The sequence below is a fragment of the Daucus carota genome, chromosome 3 (assembly GCF_001625215.2).
Source record: "Daucus carota subsp. sativus chromosome 3, DH1 v3.0, whole genome shotgun sequence".
Classification (NCBI taxonomy): Eukaryota; Viridiplantae; Streptophyta; class Magnoliopsida; order Apiales; family Apiaceae; genus Daucus; species Daucus carota.
Genome location: NC_030383.2, coordinates 32,263,194 through 32,284,971, shown reverse-complemented (window position 1 = coordinate 32,284,971; position 21,778 = coordinate 32,263,194). Strand labels below are relative to the sequence as shown.

Below are 21,778 nucleotides of genomic sequence, written 5' to 3'. Positions count from 1 at the left end.
CCAACAACTCTTGGCACAAACTCCTTGTAACTTAGAATATTTTCTAAGTCACAAACTCTACAAGGGAAGCACTATATTGGAACAACATTTGACCTGGTCAAATGTTGCTCCTCTAATCAACAGTTGTGGCGCAACTTTGTTTTGGAGATAGATTTATTTTGGATATCTGAATCCGTCCAGGACGAACTCAATCTGTCTAGGACGAACTCGTTAACCATGGTTAGTTTATGAAAGCCTATAAAAATGTGATTGTGGTTCTCACAATTTATAACATCCTTCGGGATGGATGGCCAAGTGCTATGCACAAACTCTCTCAAATATACACACACCCTAGCCTAGTTTTGTACCATAAATATTTGTAGTGGATAGGGCTTGTAATATTTAGAGGAGTGGTCATTGTAGCCAACCTTCGGGTTTGGATTTATAGCACCCTTCGAGGTATTTATCAATATACAGATATACCTTGGAAAATATTGTGTGTTGGTTTAATATTTTCATATCCTCAGAAACCGACCTAATAAATATCCGGAACACGAAACGCATTACAGGACTGCAATTTATTTATCCGCAAAATTCGAAAGAATTTTAAATTGTAGTGAGTATCGTATTCAACCCCCCTTCTACGATACTTTGGACCTAACAATTGGTATCAGAGCGTGGCTGATTGATATACAAATCAGGATCCTAATCGTACGGAAAATCAAGAACCTAGCTTTTGATATTTGATTAGGGGAAATGTTCTTCCGGTTTGTGTTGCTGAATTTGTCCGTAGGCCTAAGCAAGGTTTATCTGTTGGATACTAAACTTTGGACCGGGACTTATAAATTTATACTTTAAATTTTAATAAGTTTATTTTATAAATTTGAATTAATTTATTTTAAACTTATTAATTGAGTTTATTATGAATTAATTAAATTTATCTTATAAACTTAATTAAATTTACTTTATAAACTTTACTAAATTCAATTATTAAATTTGTTTAAATTTATTTTAGACTTGTAAAGTTTACTCTTAGACTTTACCAAGCTTATCATAAATTGTTATATATTTATTATTTAAATTTGTATAGTTTATGATTTAAATTTAAGTTAAAATCCAGAATATAAATTTAAGAGGATTTAAGTGATTATGGACATAAGTTCAAGTTCAAGGGTTCAATTTAGTTTGTTCTGGAAGCTATGATTTAATTGGAGACGAGACACTTGAATATTTTCAAAAATTAAATTTATACAATAAATTTTAATATATTTACTAAATGAATTTGAAATAAATTTATTCTAAACTTTTCAGTTTATTATGAATTTATTTGAATTTATTTTTTAATATAATTAAATTTATTTTATAGATTTGACTAAGCTTATTTTATACTTTATTTTCTTTCATCTTTTAAAACTTATTTTAAATTTATTTTCTCTATAATTTAAACTTAGTTTAAATAATCAAGTGTCCCGTAACCTTTTTAATTATTCTACTCCAAGACAAATCAGATTGACATTTAGTTGAGACAGATCAGGCTGACAGATTACAAGACAAACACCGGGCTTTCAAATACCAGATTCTCAGAACCGGTAATGGAAGTACATTGATGACCCAATCCAATTGATTACTCAAAGGATTATTAGAAGCAGTTTTCTATGTTCGACAAAGCTGATTGTGATTCGAAGAAGATTCTATTGAAGGCTGATTGGACACTACTGACAGTGAATTTTGAAGAAGGTACTTCAGGCCTTGATCTAAGTAATTACTCCTACTTGATTATCAGATCACCAGATCAGGATGGGAATTTGCTACATCTGCAGTGAAGCATCTTTCCAGGGCTCGGAATGTCAACTTTGAATGGCACCACGGGTAGTAGGAAAAGAGAAGTTTTTACGGACGAATCTTCAAGGGATTTCAATCTAACTCAGTGATTCGGGGATATACAATTACACAGTGAATTGTAGCAATGCTAAATCCATCCAGAATCAACTGAATCAAAGACAGAGAACTGTGGAGGTTTAAGGATATAATTATCGAGTTACTACTGCACCAAATCAGTTTCGTGCATTTATGTCAAAACCTTAGGATTGAACAGAAGAGTTTGTAACTGCTGAATTTGAGGAAGCTCAAGTCGACGAAAGTTAACACTTTTAAAGAATGGGAGGACAGAACTTCAAGGATTAGCATAACACTGTCTGACAGGTTTAGTCATGTCAGATTCAGATGGAATCCATTGGTTTCAAGTGGAGACTCTTCGGGGTTTAGTTCGACAGGTTGTTTGAAAACTGAGTTGGTAAGTACACACAATATTGATTGGTATCTTTAGGAAAGAAGGGTTGCTATATATATTGAAGCCTCGACAAACAAGGACGATAGGGTTTGTCTGGAATTCAAGTGGATGTTTTGAAAGAAGCATCATAATAAGTTCTAATGCTACATAAGGAAAGGTGTGAGATGGATCAGTTGCTGAGGAGAAGGATGATTATGGTTATCTGGCTATCCTAGCATTCTCTGAAGATGACTCAACTCGCACATCTCAGGTACAAATTCTTTCTAACTATGCAATACATATTTCTTTATATTCAAAGCATGTTATAAATTTCTGAGTAGAATTGTTCAACACACAAGCACAAGCATGATAGCATCACAATAGATAATGTTGAACTAGTATGCTAGAGCACATTCTGGTAACTAGGATTGATGATAATCTTGTTCATGTGTCTTTAGCAGATTCTTAACATGTGTATGAATATTTAGGATTTGATTATTTGCAATGGTGAGATTAGAAGCTTTCCTTTGGAACACGACTCTTAGTTTTAAGGGTTATGATCCTAGCATGTATAACTTTGTTAAAACACTTACTTTCAGATTCCCTAGTACAATTAGATTTTCTTATTTATCTGAATTATTTGTTAAGGAATTTATTTGTTCTATGATGGAATGTCTACCTTATGTCAGTAGAACTTTTAGAACTTCATGTTAGATCTAAAACTGACACTACAAGGAATTTGACATTTACCTACCAATTATATTTGTAGGTAAAACTATAATATTAGTAGATATAAATCTTTAGCTACCAATATCTTATTGGTAGTGATTGGTAGGTAAAGGTTGGTAGAGAAAGAGTATTTAGCTACACATATTTGTATTAGTAGGTAATAATATCTGCGGAGCCCATTTATTTTTAACTCATAATGAGTCATTGACATGTCACTTGCTTAGTCATTGACATGTCACTTGCTTATGTGGCTATTAGTTGTCTATGTGTCATCTACATGGCATGCTGACGTGGCACCTCTCTCATTGCCACATGGTGCATCTAAATTGTGCCATGTGGCACCTCCATGTATTGCCATTTGTCAGCTCTAAATAGTGCCACGGGTCACTTCTTTGTGGTGTTTTTTAATCATGTCAACACTTGGCATCTTTTTGATATGATATTTAACATTTTTTATTAAAAGATATATATTTATGTATATATATTTTTTGCTGATAAAAGATAAAAAAACAAATAAAAACTAAAAATAATTTTATAATTCAATTCTTTCAAAATTAACCGTAAAAATACAATGAACTTGAACGGAAATAGTACATTAAAAGTAATTCTAAAGAGAAATTAAAATACATAATTTTTTTTTAAATCAACATGAATCTCCTAATATAGCCCCATCCAAGCATAGCATCTCCAAGCATAGCTTCTGAACTGATTTTTGCGACTTTGTAATCTATATATGTGACAGCCATTGCAATACTCTGCACTTGATGCCATGAAGTATAACCGTAAGAAATGCACTCTTCCTGTTATACCATTAATACAACTTTAGTGGTGTTATCATTTAAATAAATTAACACATTGATTAACAATAAATGAGACTAAAGAAAGAAAATAAAAGCAACAAATACACCATTCTTATTTGGTGTCCTATAGTGCTTCCATGAATAATTGTAATTCCTTGTGAAAAACTACAGCTAATAGATACAAAACAATCTATTACCTTTAAATTATGGGCTTCGAAAATTGCATATTCCTTACTTCTGGTTACTTTCCTTTCCAATTGTTACATGATTCGCTGCAAGAAAAAGGTATTAACAATAATTATACACTACTAACTATAAGATAAAACAAAAATATATATGTAAATCTTGTTTTGGCATCTCCAGAGACTACCATTGCTTTAGTTTCATGATCCTTCATACACTATAAGATTTAAGTATGACACAAATTGTATACCTCACGACGAGCCAAATTCATCTTTACTTCTCGATGTGCAAGGATGATTTCCATCGGGTTCAATAATCAACCCTTCATGACGAACTTCTCACCACCAAGTCTATTACTTTGAAGATTCTGCCAAAATTTAAAAAAGTCTAGTACATTAAGACTTTGTGATTGCAAAATGAAAGGCTAAATATGTATGGTTTCTAATTGAGTACTGTTATCAAACAGTTGGGGTACATACTTGATTTGATCAAAACAATCTACAATTCAAGCATGGAATCTAGATCAAAAAATACAAGATTGCCAAAACATATAACAAGCAAATACATATAAAAAATCTATAGAGAACCCAGAATAAAATAAGTGTTCGTCTATCTCAGACATAAAGACAAAAGTGAGAAGAAGAGTAAAATAAATAGATCACAGAGAAAATGGAGAAGGTACAAGTACAACTCTTGCAACTAGGGCTGAGCATTCGGTCGGTTCGGTCCAAAACCGGACCGAACCGAATGGACCGAGAACCGAACTTTGAATTTTTTTCGGACCGGACCGGACCGAAGTTTTATAGTGGACCGAAGCGGACCGAACCAAAATAATCCGGTTCGGTCCGGTCCGGACCAAAAGGACCGATATTATTTTAAAAATAGAAAATTATATTATAAATAAAATTAAAATTCATGATTTATTATAAAAAAATTCATATTAATTAATCACCCCCAATTCATTAAAGGTAGATATAATTAAATTTACAAATTAGATATTATAATTATAACATATAAGATATATATAATATAAATATAAATATAAATTATATATATTTTGGACTGTTCGGTCTATTCGGTCCGGACCGAAATATTTTTTTACGGACCGAACCGGACCGAACTTTATTTCGGTCTATTCGGTCCGGGCCGAATGGACCGAATTTTCAGAAAATTAGGACCGAACCGAACCGAATTTACACGGTTCGGTTCGGTTTTTCGGTTCCGGTTCGGTTTTGCTCACCCCTACTTGCAACTACATCTACTGCTTTACCGCTCAACCAAAATATTTACAATTTTAGCCGGGAAAATTAAACTTCTTGTAAACAGAGCATTTAACATGGATAAAATTTTGGAACTTTGACTTCTCCTGTATATTCGAAAAGACATAAGAAAATAATCATAAATCATTCGATATTTTAGGAAAATATTTAATTTTTTCAAAACTTTAACCCAATACAAAATGTCCAAAATATAACAGTATAAAATTTAATTAGAATACAAAAGAATATAATAAAAAATATCTAATATTAAATTAAATTATTAAAGTCTTAAAAAATTTTCAATAATTAATTCATAAATAATGATAATAATAATAATAATAATAATAATAATAATAATAATAATAATAATAATAATAATAATAATATAAATCATACAATAATAATAATAGCAATAATAATTTTATACTTTATTTTATTCAAAATGTATATTTAGAGTTTATTTTTATTTTTATATATTCTCTTTAGGATTCTATATAGTGGTTATTCAGTTTTTTAAAATCAATTAACTCGGTTAAGTTCTCATTTTTACTTCCTCGTATTCCGAATATTCTTTGAAACCGATTTTGTAAATTGGTCATAACTCTGTTTTACTCCGAGTTTTGGGGCTTGACTTTTTTCCCCGAAAACATGGGTGATGATTTGGGAATTTATATGTAGCTAACTATTAAAAATTATTTTTATAATATTCTCAAAAATCGTGAAGGGAAATTAAGAACGAAATCAAACTTTTCAATTTTACATTAATATTATTAAATATTTAATTTGCATTTAGGATAATATCATTTAATTAATATATTTATTTCAAAACTATTCAATCAAATGCATAAACTATACTATTCCCTATGTTCTTTTTTAGTTGTCACTTTGACTTCTTACACTTAATTTAAGGTGATTGAAAACATACCTACACTTATTATTTTTAAAAGTTTCATTTTATAAATAAAAATATAAACTATAAAGTTTAATTCAAAAAAAAGAAGATTTTAAAAACAATAAGTGGAAGTAAATTTTTTAAATCACTTTAAATTACGTGCAAAAAACAAAGTCTAGGATAAATTTTTAATCTTTTACTTTTTTTATCATAAATCTGGGATAATTTATAGTACTAAAATTTGATTAGGCCATCATTCCCAAATTACCCTTTTATCGATTTTTTTCCAAAAAATATAAACAATAAATTTTTTTAATTATAATGTGTTCCACTTAAAAAAAAAAATACGTGAACTCTAGCATATATCACTCTAATACAAACACCAACCACAATATATTATTTTTAACTCTATCACTATCTACTTCGAAACAAAGGCGTTATTTGTTAACGAGGGAATGACCCAAAGTGAAACGGACCATCTTTATCATGATTATTTTTATTCTTAAAAATTGATTTTATAAAAAATATAAATGACAATTTTAAAAGATAATTTATAATATTTTATTATTCAAATAAATAAAATAAAAATTAATTTTCACTTATAAATAACATCAATTAAATAATAAGCACTTTTTTTTGAATTGCGACAAGAGCTCCAAAATCTGGACGAGAAACAAAAATCTCGACATGTGCTCCTTAAATGCTTAGATTTAAGGCTAGTATAAATTTGTATCTTGTCCCGATTGTGTCTCTTTCAAGCTATTAATTAAATCCGCTCTAAATTTGGCAAAAAAATAAATAACAATACAAGTCAAATAACAAATCAAATTAATTTAATCCGCTTTGGCAAAAAAAATAAATAACAATACAAGTCAAATAACAAATCAAATTACACTGAAACGTACTTATTAATAATATTAGTCTATAAAGTTTACAAATAAATCAGAATTAAGTTAATTTTAAAATATATTATTCGAATATAATTACCTAAAAGTGCATAGAACTACAAATAATGTCCGCTCTCTAATCTTTGGCACACATACTGTATAGTATACAAGAAGAAGATCGAGATTGCTCTGACAAATGGAAAAGAATTCGGGATTGAAATTTTAAAATCAAGTGGAAAATAATTCGGGATTGAAATTTTAAAATGAAGTAGTTAGAAGGAATTAGTTTCAAAAAAAAAGTAGTCAGAAATAATAATCAAATAAATTAATGCCCGGGAAAATAAAGTCCTGTAAGATAGCTATGCCGTGGACAGTTCACAGTTACAACATCCATAAATGGCGGGCACCATAAGTGACGTGCACCAGCACTAGGGGTGAGCGTGGTTCGGTTCGGGGCGGTTTTAAGGTAAAACCGGAACCGGAACCGCGAATCTTCGGTTTTTAAAATTAAAAACCGAAACCGCAACCGAACCGTCGGATCGGTTTCGGTTTCAAAAACCTCGGTTCGGTTTTAGTCGGTTCGGTTTCGGTTATAAAACCGCAAGAAATGAGAAAAAGAAAAAAAATTACGTATTGAATCTTTAAAAATTATTTACAACATTAAAAGTTATCTCTTTGTATATTTATGGTATTAGATCAATGAAAGAGTCCAAGGCTGCGAGTCTATGATTTTGATAGTATGTTTCGTACTGCTCTTTTGGATAAAATCTAAGGTATGTAAAAAAAAATCGAACCTAATTCAAGTATTCTCCAACCTATACCAAACTATAGTCTAAATTCTATATATTACTTAGTTACGGTTCATGATATATTAATATAAATATATGTATATATTATCTTAATGCACACGTGTATATATGTACATATATAAATATATAAATATATTTATAATTATATATGTATTATAATTTATAAATAATATTTATTTATTTATTTTAAATAATCGGTTCGGTTCGGTTTATTTCGGTTCGGTTTTAATCTAAAACCGGAACCGCAACCATTAGAATCGGTTCGGTTTTTTAATTTGCGGTTTCGGTTCGGTGCGGTTTTATACGGTTCGGTTTTCATCGGTTTTTAACGGTTTCGGTTCGGTTTCGGTTTCAATTCGGTTTTTTGCTCACCCCTAACCAGCACCACCAAGTCATGCTCCTCACAAGTCAAACCACACCCATTTACCTGTTTGAACCAATTACGTCACAATATTAGGTACGGTTACAGAAACCGAAATTCCACAATTATGCTTTTAAGTTATCATGTCAACAATAATTTTTTAATTAATATTTATAAATATTGTAAAACCAAAATTTTATAAGGTAAAATATAGTGGGTTGTCTAATATAATTTAATAAAAACTTAATAATTAATTTAAAAATTTTAATAATATGATTAAAAAATTAAATTATAAAAAATGAATTTAGAGATATATAGTCACCCGTACTTTGCACGAGTTTAACATGAAAAATATTATAATACCTTATTGAAGTTTAAGTTCCGGTATCTTATTATTTTCATCTATAATAACTCAAATAATTTTTTAATTAATATTTATAAATATTGTAAAACTTAAATTTTCTAAGGTAAAATATAGTTGGTTGTTTAATATAATTTAATAAATCTTAATAATTAATTTGAAAATTTAAATAATATGATTAAAAATTAAATTATAAGAAACGAATTTAGAGAGATATATATAGTCACCCGTGCTTTGCACGAGTTTAACATGAAAAATATTATCATACCTTATTGAAGACGAAGTTCCGGTATCTTATTATTTTCATCTATAATAATTCAAAGATAAATTAATGATAATTTAAAAGTCATTTTAAGGAATATGTTGTAATATATCTTAAAACAATCATATATATTCAAATATTTAAGAATCGAAATTAGTTATCATACAATACAATGATTCAAAAAGATAAACACTGAAATATAAGTAATAATGCCAGAATTATTAGGAAGAGTTATTACTCTAGTTATATTTTTATATAAAATAGCAAATGGAAAAATGAATTGGAATGAGTAATTTTTTAGTACAACGTGGACACTAAATTGGTGGGACTAATCCCCATATTCAAAGTTAGCTACCAATAATATACAATTATAGATATTAGTAACTAAACGTGACTTTTACCCACGTATACACAATGGTAGGAAAAAAATTAGTAGGTAAATGCATAATTTCTTGTAGTGTGACTTAGGAAATAGAGATAGTATAATGCCATATAACAACAGACTGGGATTAGTATGAATTGATAATGTGATTATTTATTTGTCCATGATCCTTATGCTCTTAGAAGATTATTGAATATATGTAATTCTACTTTATACCTGTTGCACTTGTGTTAATTGGTTTAAGTAGAGAGTACTGAATCTTCTGAATTGCATAACTGCCTGTCTTGCTCTTGTCTTATCTTTGATTGTTTGCCATGTGTATTCAACATCATGTCTGCTTATTTTCATGTCATGAATGCATGTCTTTGTACTTGCATTGATTTTAGAAAAGCATGTTTGAGAATCACATTAGGGCAATGTCTAAATAAGAATTAGCATGTTAAGGTTGCTTCTGTTGTTACCATTGTTAAAGAAAAATCTCTAATCCATCCGGACCCAGTTATGATTGGGGACCATAGAACTCTTTCCATTTGTGATTGCAGGTTACATATGTTCCATATGATTTTTGGTGCACTCTGTTTGCTGAGTAGCTGAAATCATATGATTCACAAAAAGTACCCTGTTAGCATATGTGATCGTGTGAGCAGTTCCGTCAATAATCTTTGGAAGATGACAACGAAGATTCTCTTACGGGACATGCTTGTTTTGATGGAATGTCATCATGGAAGCACATATTTCTTGGAAGAGTCAAAGCACACAATTTCTTAGTATCAGACTGTTCTCTGACAAAGGACATCATGTCATTTCACGGAATAGTGCTTTATCTCAAATCAAGAAGAATGTGGAATTTCCTCGTAGCTAATATGTGACGACCCGGAATTTCAGAAATTATTTTATTATTTTTATTCCTGATTTTTCGAGGGAAATGAGGAATGAAATTTCAATATTTTATTCCAGTTTGATAATTTTCAAAAATATTTGTTTAAACTATTTTTTTAGTCATTGGGTTAGCGAAATTTTATTGTCTATTTTAAATTAAATTTCATGTTATCTATGAATTACGTGTTACGTGGCTAAATGCTAGTTATGTGTTGGCTATTTTGTGAATTAATAATTGTTGTATTGAATTGAATACCATGTTAAATATATGACTTACTTGTTCTATGATTTAACTTTAGTATCTGGATGTGATTTATGCTTGTGTGTATATCTGTTACAAACTGTTGTGTTGTTTTATAAATATTTATGATTTTCTTTAAAATGGATTATAGGAAAATGAATTTCTTAAAATACAAAAATGACTTGTAAAATTCTTTTAATTACTTGAAAATGGTAATGAATATTTTTAGGAGTTTTGAAAATATTAAAAATATTATTTTTATAGAAGTTTCATGTTTAAATATTTCTTGAACACAATTAACTTCTAAATTACGTATAAATTTCAGTAATGCTTCATAAATCGGGTGAAGGCCCTATCTACCTAAATATAAAGAAGGAATGCCCAAAATACTGACTGACTGAATTTGTGCCCTATATATCCAATTGAAGACGCATTTTGTATATGCGCATACAGTAATCACGCATTTCTCACATGCGAGTGTTACAATTTAATTGCATCTACACAAGTATCATAACAGTTTTACATATATTTTCCCACCAGATTCTGTACACGCATTTGGTGGATGCGTGAGCACATCTTATACGCCTACACCATATGCGTATGTGACTACTCCCTTTCTTCTATATTCACATGCGTTTGAAGCTGTATACTGATCAAATAACAGAGCTGCCCTGCAAAGCCACCTCCACCAGCTCCCTATCTCAACCCCCGCACATACCTTCACAACGCCGCCGACAACAACTACACAAACACCATTGCCACCCTATTCATCACCATACACTCCCACGAATATATAGAAGCCATTTCGAATCATAACCCAATCGATACAAACATTCAATTTGATTGATGAAATATAAAACCCTAACCCCTTTTTCTTTTATAACCCAATCCCTATATGTGTTCAATTGGGCGTTTGTTTTTGTTGATACATCAGGTTAAAGATGAGACATATAAGGAAGGAGATGGATGAGTTTTCATTAAATAAAAAAGACGAACAGCTGGAATCTACTAAGCTTTGTATTTGTATACGCATTCAGAAAATGCGTATGGCAGTGGGTAAAAAAGACGGTGTTACTGAGTCTCGGTATTTTGGACACACAGTCCTAAATTTTTAGTTATTTAGGGCATTTTCTCTCATAAATCCCGAAACTTTTATTTTATTAGTTTTATAATATTCCGGGATTTATAAAAATATTTTGGTGATGTTTCCAAGATATTATAATAGCGAGATATTCCGATAATTTAGTTAAAAGCAGGTCCGAGTCTTCAGATTATTATGGGCACGTGGAAGTAAAAGACTTAACCACGTACCCCTTTTTTTAGCACCGCCACCGTTTATTCCACCACCGCCTTTGTATATACACAATACTTCTTCCTTTTTATCTCAAACATCAGTCTCCTTCTAATCTCTCCCCCTTTCGAAATCTTTTCTCTGTCGACAGCCTCCCTTCTATTCTGTTAAACTTCCCCGCTGACCGATATGCTCCAGACAAGTCGCCGCCGCTGGTTCCGATTCCGGCCAAACCTGTTGTGGTCACCCGCGAATTTCTTCTTGTCCATGCCTCCTGCTTCTTCCCGGTCGGAAGTTATCGATTCTTTTCTCTCCAGGTTTCTCTATTATTGAGTCTCCAAAACCTGCATCAGCTGTGGCATGTTTGTCCGACGACACAAGCTTTATTCCACCCCTCGAGTTCAACACAGTTCGGTATAAAGCTCTGTTAAAATTCTTATAATCGATTTACATGTATTTTGTGGGTATAATCTGATTATGTGAATTTCACTTGTATTGTTATGTGTTAATCGGGGCTCACACTTAATTGGGTGATTAAGGACAAACTAAAGTTAGTAATTGTGTATATATGTGTATATGGATTGTGCTATGTGCATAATAGAGGACTAAATTGCTGGGGATTAGTATTGATTAATTAAATAATTAAGGCAAATTGCTTGCTTATACACCTGTTATGCATATGTGTTATAGGTAATTGGCCATGGGTTGTTTGTGTGCTTAATTGATATTTGAATTGGTTGTTGAAGGTCGATTATAATTAGTACGCCAACTAGTTGTATAATCGGATGACTTAGGTACTTGAATTACGGGAATATATAACTGGGTATTCAAGCTTTCAGGTTTGATATTTTGTACAAATGTTTTCAGAATGGTGTTTTAAGAGTTTAAGTGTAAGTTCAGGTCTAGAATATTTGGATTGAGCTAACTTGAGTATTTGAAGCATAACTTTCGAACTATGCTTAATTTCGCAGCAACACTGTCCTGTTTTGTAGCTCTGTTCTGGACTGTTAAATTCGAGTGATATGCTCAATTTCTTTGTGATTATATGCTCTTCAGAGTCTAGTTTATGTGCGCGAAAGAATCGAATCGATTCGATTAGCGAGCTAGGAGATATGACCGTTTTAGTATGGTACGCGCTGAAAATTCTGGGCAGGTTTATGTGTCCTGTTCCATGCCCTGTTTTGCTACCTTAAACTCGAGCTTTGCTTCTGAAATTTTTACCAGAGTTGGATGTTAGTATCTGGAATATTTCATTAAAATTTTATACAATCAGACCAAGTTTTCTATTTATTAAAAATTCTAGCGTCGGGCTGGTTTTGCAAAACAGTTTCTGGTGCCTGATTGACAGGCCTGTTTTACTGCTTTAAGCTTGGATTTTCTTTCCGAAAATTTTACAGTAGGTTGGAATAATGTGTAAGAGTGTCTCATAAAAATCTCGTATTGAAACGATAAATTTTCAATTTATTAAAAATCATAGAGTGAGGGTTATTTGAATTATTTGCTCTAGTTTTCTTTCTTTGTTAGTGCATAATACGAGGTTATACTTGATTAATTGCATACGGTTGATTATTAAATAGATTGGCTCAGTTGACCTTGTATATTTAATTAAACGTGTTTTGCATATAACAAATTAGCAATCTTGCTAAAAGATTTTATAATATGTTCCCTAAAAGTTAAGGCAGATTTTTTTATGTGTTTACTGCAAGTCAAGCCATCTTTTTATAATAGTAATTCATGTGATAGCAATAGTATTGGATGGTGGTTGGTATTGCAAACAGGTGGATTGTCCGATAAACAGAGGAAATGCTGCCGAATTTTTGTTAGAAATTAAGGGTGTTTAGTTATTAATAAATATTTGATATTTGATGGCTAATAGCATTATATTCTATGTGGACCGGAATATGTATTGATTGTTTATTGACTATGTGGTTATGTGCCGACTGATCCAATGTGTATATATTGTTATGTGGATATCTGTCTATACTCATGTTTACTATATATACGGATATGCGAAGGGTAGATGTTCGCGGTACTTATACTACTTGGAATTAGCTAGTTCTTCTAATCCAACGACTGAGATATTATCCTACTATCGTGTAGAATAGATCAAGACGTGTATATCGAGAATGTTCAAAATTAATCCGATGGTGTTGCAAGTTGAAGCAAGAATAATCTGAGAAGACATATATAGAAAGAGTATTGTCAGAAGCTGCTTAGAAAGATATGATTGTGCGGTATAGTGCTATTAGAATCGTGGCTAGACATTGGAGTTAAGGCAAGTATTTCTATACTTCTCTTGTGGTTAAAAGTAAGCGATTCTTATCTTCCTCTTGACCCCGAACTCTCTTTTATAAATGGTTCATTTTTATCTTAACATCATTCTTGTGAAGCATATCTGGTAAGTTGAATACCTTCAGTTGAATTGATAATACCTTTGACCTGCTACCGAAACTTCGATTTTCATAAAAGATTTACAAACTACTGAAGGTAGTAACTATTTCGATTTGCTACAAAATGAATTTTGTTTAACAAGACAAGACACTTGCATTCTTGAATTTCCCAAATCATATTGTTAAAGCTGTAGCTTTTAAATTTAATATATTGGGTAGTTTTGCGTAAGAGGCTCAGACATCGGCCCAGCGTGAAAGGTGGCTCCTTCAGCCCGGATTACCGGAATTCGTAATATTTGTCGACCTTGCTGAATAAGCTTGGTTTATGGACTATAGCATGACTGATCATCTGTTATAGCCAGGTGTCTTATTTAAACCCAATTATATATTGATTAGTTTCAAAGGTAATTATCTTATGGTCAAAAGATAATGGAATTTACTTTTATCTCTACAGCTTTAAATTCATATATTGATGCAGAATTGCTTTATCATTGTATACCATTTTACTCTTTTATACTGAACTGTTGATTTACAACATCATGTTTAAACCAGAGTTTACTTTTACTTCAAACATTCTGATTCACTTAAGTATATATATATTTTGTGGCTTTCACCTATCATATTCTTGCTGAGCATTATTGCTCATTCTTGCTATTCCTTTTAACCTTTTTCAGCTAGGGATAAAGATGATTCACTAAAGACTGTGCGTAAGAGTAATGATAGGCATGATTGCAAGTGGTTGAGTTCAGGCAGACGGTCAGGTAGAGTATCGAGGACGATGTCATTAAACTAGTTGCAGTTGGAGTTGTGCAATTCAATTCAGTTGAAAATGAGATTTGTTTATTTGGTTATCAGCTACTCTTCTTATCTGATAGTGTAGATTAATTTGTAACTAAATTTTATAGTTTTAGTTTCTGATTTCAATGCAGTAACCTGTATGCGATCCTGTTTTCAGGGGGTGAAATTGATTTTGAATTTAAATCATTTTAAAAAAAAAATATCCAGGTTTTGAAATACTTGTTTTTACTTTCTTTCAAAGACACAGGTTTTAAATTGTTTTTCTTTTAGTGGCTCAAAAATACAGGTTTTAAATTATTTTTATTTACACGTGGCACCAAATCCAGACCCCCGGATTTGAAGGATGTCACAGTTGGTATCAGAGCTACAGGTTATAAGTTATTGAAATCAGAATGTAGGTTATAATACTAGGTCTAGTGAGAAGGATCGCGTAGTGTAACCTCACGTAGAGGTATCGTATGACTATTTGGGGATAGTCTTTCTGAGCAGAAAAAAAAAATGAAGCTAGATGATTAAGTTTAAGTGTTTAGAGTTATTGACATTAGAATTCGTAATTCCAGTTCTTCCAGCCCTAGTATATTGACCAATTTAGTGTTATATCATATAAAGAGGGTCAGAATTAGACTATCAGAAGAACCTTAATATTGGAACCAGTTGAGGTTAGACTAGTAGACATTCTCACACAGTCTAATGTATCATTATAGTACCTGCTAAGTGTTGAGTGCTATTTGGGATTCACCTTTTGATTTTTGTCAGAGATATATAGAATTGGTGAAAGGACATGTCCACGTTTAAAGCTCTGTATATATTTAAGGAGTGAGTGTTAGAGCTACGTAAATTTCGTGTTAGATTACTCGATCTAGTACTTATGAGTGAGTTAAGACGTCAACACTCTATGTTGATAATTTTATAAAGTTGGATAAGACTTCTGACTGAAATTGATATCAATAATGGGATCTTCAGAGACTATTACGAGTCAACGATAATATATACAAGTGATCACTAGAACGTCGAGAAGAATCATTAGAATCAAACGAGTTATCAAAGGAATCGATCAACAAGACATCTGTGAGAATCCTGGCAATACCTTCCTCACTGTTGATTATATTGATTTCTTTCCTCATCATTGATTTGTTCTGACATCACTTTCATAAAGACATTCGGTGAAGAATATATCTTTCCCTCTCACTTGAGTTCTCAAATGATAATTGTGTTTACCGTAACACCTTTGGCATCTATTCAATTTTTGATAATTTTGGACCCTTTCATATTCTCTACTCTAACTGAGGTGAACAACCCTACTTACAGGGGACACAAGGACTATCTGTCTGTGTGATAGAAGTTGGATGGGACGCCATCACTTGTGTGTGTTGTATACACAAGAAGGTTAACTACCTTTAGTAGTGTCTTAATCCAGACACGCAACACTGAGTTCTTTAGATCATATTGGTCTCTCAGTTATTCCCCCATTCAAATGAGCTTTATTCAACAAACTCATAATTCTATGACCACAATCATGTGACATTTGCTTCGATATATGAAATCTGTCATACTTTTAAATCTTCAAAATTCTTGTTATCTCAAATAGTTTGAAGGTATGCCAATCAAGTTTCCAATATGAATTAAGACTTTGTAGTAAGGTGTACCATGGATAAAAGCAGATGACAACGCGGGTATCCGGCAGCGATCAAGAAAAATATTATATCATAAACAACGAGTATTACGGATTATAGAGATCGTGCGCTCCAGTTTGCTTTCCGTTGATTCCGAGGACGGAATCTTTTTAAGGGGGGTAGATTGTGACGACCCGGAATTTCAGAAATTATTTTATTATTTTTATTCCTGATTTTTCGAGGGAAATGAGGAATGAAATTTCAATATTTTATTCCAGTTTGATAATTTTCAAAAATATTTGTTTAAACTATTTTTTTAGTCATTGGGTTAGCGAAATTTTATTGTCTATTTTAAATTAAATTTCATGTTATCTATGAATTACGTGTTACGTGGCTAAATGCTAGTTATGTGTTGGCTATTTTGTGAATTAATAATTGTTGTATTGAATTGAATACCATGTTAAATATATGACTTACTTGTTCTATGATTTAACTTTAGTATCTGGATGTGATTTATGCTTGTGTGTATATCTGTTACAAACTGTTGTGTTGTTTTATAAATATTTATGATTTTCTTTAAAATGGATTATAGGAAAATGAATTTCTTAAAATACAAAAATGACTTGTAAAATTCTTTTAATTACTTGAAAATGGTAATGAATATTTTTAGGAGTTTTGAAAATATTAAAAATATTATTTTTATAGAAGTTTCATGTTTAAATATTTCTTGAACACAATTAACTTCTAAATTACGTATAAATTTCAGTAATGCTTCATAAATCCCGAAACTTTTATTTTATTAGTTTTATAATATTCCGGGATTTATAAAAATATTTTGGTGATGTTTCCAAGATATTATAATAGCGAGATATTCCGATAATTTAGTTAAAAGCAGGTCCGAGTCTTCAGATTATTATGGGCACGTGGAAGTAAAAGACTTAACCACGTACCCCTTTTTTTAGCACCGCCACCGTTTATTCCACCACCGCCTTTGTATATACACAATACTTCTTCCTTTTTATCTCAAACATCAGTCTCCTTCTAATCTCTCCCCCTTTCGAAATCTTTTCTCTGTCGACAGCCTCCCTTCTATTCTGTTAAACTTCCCCGCTGACCGATATGCTCCAGACAAGTCGCCGCCGCTGGTTCCGATTCCGGCCAAACCTGTTGTGGTCACCCGCGAATTTCTTCTTGTCCATGCCTCCTGCTTCTTCCCGGTCGGAAGTTATCGATTCTTTTCTCTCCAGGTTTCTCTATTATTGAGTCTCCAAAACCTGCATCAGCTGTGGCATGTTTGTCCGACGACACAAGCTTTATTCCACCCCTCGAGTTCAACACAGTTCGGTATAAAGCTCTGTTAAAATTCTTATAATCGATTTACATGTATTTTGTGGGTATAATCTGATTATGTGAATTTCACTTGTATTGTTATGTGTTAATCGGGGCTCACACTTAATTGGGTGATTAAGGACAAACTAAAGTTAGTAATTGTGTATATATGTGTATATGGATTGTGCTATGTGCATAATAGAGGACTAAATTGCTGGGGATTAGTATTGATTAATTAAATAATTAAGGCAAATTGCTTGCTTATACACCTGTTATGCATATGTGTTATAGGTAATTGGCCATGGGTTGTTTGTGTGCTTAATTGATATTTGAATTGGTTGTTGAAGGTCGATTATAATTAGTACGCCAACTAGTTGTATAATCGGATGACTTAGGTACTTGAATTACGGGAATATATAACTGGGTATTCAAGCTTTCAGGTTTGATATTTTGTACAAATGTTTTCAGAATGGTGTTTTAAGAGTTTAAGTGTAAGTTCAGGTCTAGAATATTTGGATTGAGCTAACTTGAGTATTTGAAGCATAACTTTCGAACTATGCTTAATTTCGCAGCAACACTGTCCTGTTTTGTAGCTCTGTTCTGGACTGTTAAATTCGAGTGATATGCTCAATTTCTTTGTGATTATATGCTCTTCAGAGTCTAGTTTATGTGCGCGAAAGAATCGAATCGATTCGATTAGCGAGCTAGGAGATATGACCGTTTTAGTATGGTACGCGCTGAAAATTCTGGGCAGGTTTATGTGTCCTGTTCCATGCCCTGTTTTGCTACCTTAAACTCGAGCTTTGCTTCTGAAATTTTTACCAGAGTTGGATGTTAGTATCTGGAATATTTCATTAAAATTTTATACAATCAGACCAAGTTTTCTATTTATTAAAAATTCTAGCGTCGGGCTGGTTTTGCAAAACAGTTTCTGGTGCCTGATTGACAGGCCTGTTTTACTGCTTTAAGCTTGGATTTTCTTTCCGAAAATTTTACAGTAGGTTGGAATAATGTGTAAGAGTGTCTCATAAAAATCTCGTATTGAAACGATAAATTTTCAATTTATTAAAAATCATAGAGTGAGGGTTATTTGAATTATTTGCTCTAGTTTTCTTTCTTTGTTAGTGCATAATACGAGGTTATACTTGATTAATTGCATACGGTTGATTATTAAATAGATTGGCTCAGTTGACCTTGTATATTTAATTAAACGTGTTTTGCATATAACAAATTAGCAATCTTGCTAAAAGATTTTATAATATGTTCCCTAAAAGTTAAGGCAGATTTTTTTATGTGTTTACTGCAAGTCAAGCCATCTTTTTATAATAGTAATTCATGTGATAGCAATAGTATTGGATGGTGGTTGGTATTGCAAACAGGTGGATTGTCCGATAAACAGAGGAAATGCTGCCGAATTTTTGTTAGAAATTAAGGGTGTTTAGTTATTAATAAATATTTGATATTTGATGGCTAATAGCATTATATTCTATGTGGACCGGAATATGTATTGATTGTTTATTGACTATGTGGTTATGTGCCGACTGATCCAATGTGTATATATTGTTATGTGGATATCTGTCTATACTCATGTTTACTATATATACGGATATGCGAAGGGTAGATGTTCGCGGTACTTATACTACTTGGAATTAGCTAGTTCTTCTAATCCAACGACTGAGATATTATCCTACTATCGTGTAGAATAGATCAAGACGTGTATATCGAGAATGTTCAAAATTAATCCGATGGTGTTGCAAGTTGAAGCAAGAATAATCTGAGAAGACATATATAGAAAGAGTATTGTCAGAAGCTGCTTAGAAAGATATGATTGTGCGGTATAGTGCTATTAGAATCGTGGCTAGACATTGGAGTTAAGGCAAGTATTTCTATACTTCTCTTGTGGTTAAAAGTAAGCGATTCTTATCTTCCTCTTGACCCCGAACTCTCTTTTATAAATGGTTCATTTTTATCTTAACATCATTCTTGTGAAGCATATCTGGTAAGTTGAATACCTTCAGTTGAATTGATAATACCTTTGACCTGCTACCGAAACTTCGATTTTCATAAAAGATTTACAAACTACTGAAGGTAGTAACTATTTCGATTTGCTACAAAATGAATTTTGTTTAACAAGACAAGACACTTGCATTCTTGAATTTCCCAAATCATATTGTTAAAGCTGTAGCTTTTAAATTTAATATATTGGGTAGTTTTGCGTAAGAGGCTCAGACATCGGCCCAGCGTGAAAGGTGGCTCCTTCAGCCCGGATTACCGGAATTCGTAATATTTGTCGACCTTGCTGAATAAGCTTGGTTTATGGACTATAGCATGACTGATCATCTGTTATAGCCAGGTGTCTTATTTAAACCCAATTATATATTGATTAGTTTCAAAGGTAATTATCTTATGGTCAAAAGATAATGGAATTTACTTTTATCTCTACAGCTTTAAATTCATATATTGATGCAGAATTGCTTTATCATTGTATACCATTTTACTCTTTTATACTGAACTGTTGATTTACAACATCATGTTTAAACCAGAGTTTACTTTTACTTCAAACATTCTGATTCACTTAAGTATATATATATTTTGTGGCTTTCACCTATCATATTCTTGCTGAGCATTATTGCTCATTCTTGCTATTCCTTTTAACCTTTTTCAGCTAGGGATAAAGATGATTCACTAAAGACTGTGCGTAAGAGTAATGATAGGCATGATTGCAAGTGGTTGAGTTCAGGCAGACGGTCAGGTAGAGTATCGAGGACGATGTCATTAAACTAGTTGCAGTTGGAGTTGTGCAATTCAATTCAGTTGAAAATGAGATTTGTTTATTTGGTTATCAGCTACTCTTCTTATCTGATAGTGTAGATTAATTTGTAACTAAATTTTATAGTTTTAGTTTCTGATTTCAATGCAGTAACCTGTATGCGATCCTGTTTTCAGGGGGTGAAATTGATTTTGAATTTAAATCATTTTAAAAAAAAAATATCCAGGTTTTGAAATACTTGTTTTTACTTTCTTTCAAAGACACAGGTTTTAAATTGTTTTTCTTTTAGTGGCTCAAAAATACAGGTTTTAAATTATTTTTATTTACACGTGGCACCAAATCCAGACCCCCGGATTTGAAGGATGTCACATAATATGGAACTTCAACTAAATATGGAGTGAGCTGTTTCGATAGTAAAACTACATCAGATAAGTGTTAGCTAAGGCATCTAAAGCTCTCGCACTTGTATGTCAAAACAAGGAGCTCTTTCTATTCGTAAGAAGAGAATTGGTGAGAGGACTACCTCATCTGGAATTCAATATGGATGAAGATTATGAGGTATGTCAATAGGGAAGTCGAAGGAGCATCGCACAGAAGCAAAGATATGATTAACATTACTGAGCCGCTTCAGATGATACGTATGGATTTCTACGGATCAGTTAATGTCATGTCTGCAAACAAAGCAAGATATCTTTTTGCGATGATCGTTGACTACTCTAGATTCTTTCGTGTTGTTCGTATGTGTTCAAAGGACAAGACGTCACAAATGTAGGTTGATCAAGATGAACCCTGATCATTGAAAAATCCAGAAAGACACCATTCTTGTCAGTGGCCAATCAGAAGCAAACACTAACTCTTGGTATGTGTTTGGAGGAAAATGCCTCTTTTCAAGTCTTGCATTTGAAGCTCAAAGAATATTTTCCTCGGCTACTCAATGGAGTCTACAGTCTACAGGGTGATTGTGATTAATCAACAAAAGGTGATTGTAAGTCTGGAGAGAACATTGAACGACACTTTGCTCCAAGCTGTTAAAGGTGATATTAGTGGTATAATAATAATTCAGATCCAAGCAGAATCTCTTTGCAAGGATAAGGATTATTAATGAAATCCCAGCAACAGCTTAGGGGGAGCATTTGGTGGATCCACTAGTCAAACTCAACACCACATTGAAGATGAACAGGACATATCAAGAACGTATCTGCTTAGACAAAGGGTTTGGAGTCAATATAATTCCCGGGTTTTAGTTCTTAAATGTTCCTAATGGTGAAGTGAAGACTGGGAGAGCTATTGTGAA

The 21,778-nt window shown here is 32.1% G+C and overlaps 2 long non-coding RNA genes across 7 annotated transcripts; one reads left to right on the top strand and one right to left on the bottom strand.

The window, feature by feature from the left end:
• Positions 1-3,491: 3,491 nt before the first annotated feature.
• LOC108213664 (uncharacterized) lies at positions 3,492-4,676 on the bottom strand. Of its 2 annotated transcripts, XR_001805337.2 has the most exons (4): positions 4,440-4,676; positions 4,211-4,327; positions 3,975-4,049; positions 3,492-3,777 (listed from the first exon to the last, which is right to left on the bottom strand). It is a non-coding gene; the product is annotated as an uncharacterized LOC108213664 (long non-coding RNA). The 2 variants fall into 2 exon arrangements; XR_001805336.2 differs by having other exon boundaries at positions 4,211-4,669.
• A 6,772-nt stretch (positions 4,677-11,448) lies between these two features.
• LOC108211541 (uncharacterized) lies at positions 11,449-21,336 on the top strand. 5 transcript variants are annotated; one of them, XR_010290655.1, is made up of 4 exons: positions 11,449-11,998; positions 13,685-13,859; positions 14,649-17,729; positions 19,416-21,336. It is a non-coding gene; the product is annotated as an uncharacterized LOC108211541 (long non-coding RNA). The 5 variants fall into 5 exon arrangements; XR_010290654.1 differs by having other exon boundaries at positions 11,456-11,998; positions 13,685-17,729; positions 19,416-19,590; positions 20,380-21,335; XR_010290653.1 differs by having other exon boundaries at positions 11,456-11,998; positions 13,690-17,729; positions 19,416-21,320.
• The last annotated feature ends 442 nt before the right edge of the window (positions 21,337-21,778 follow it).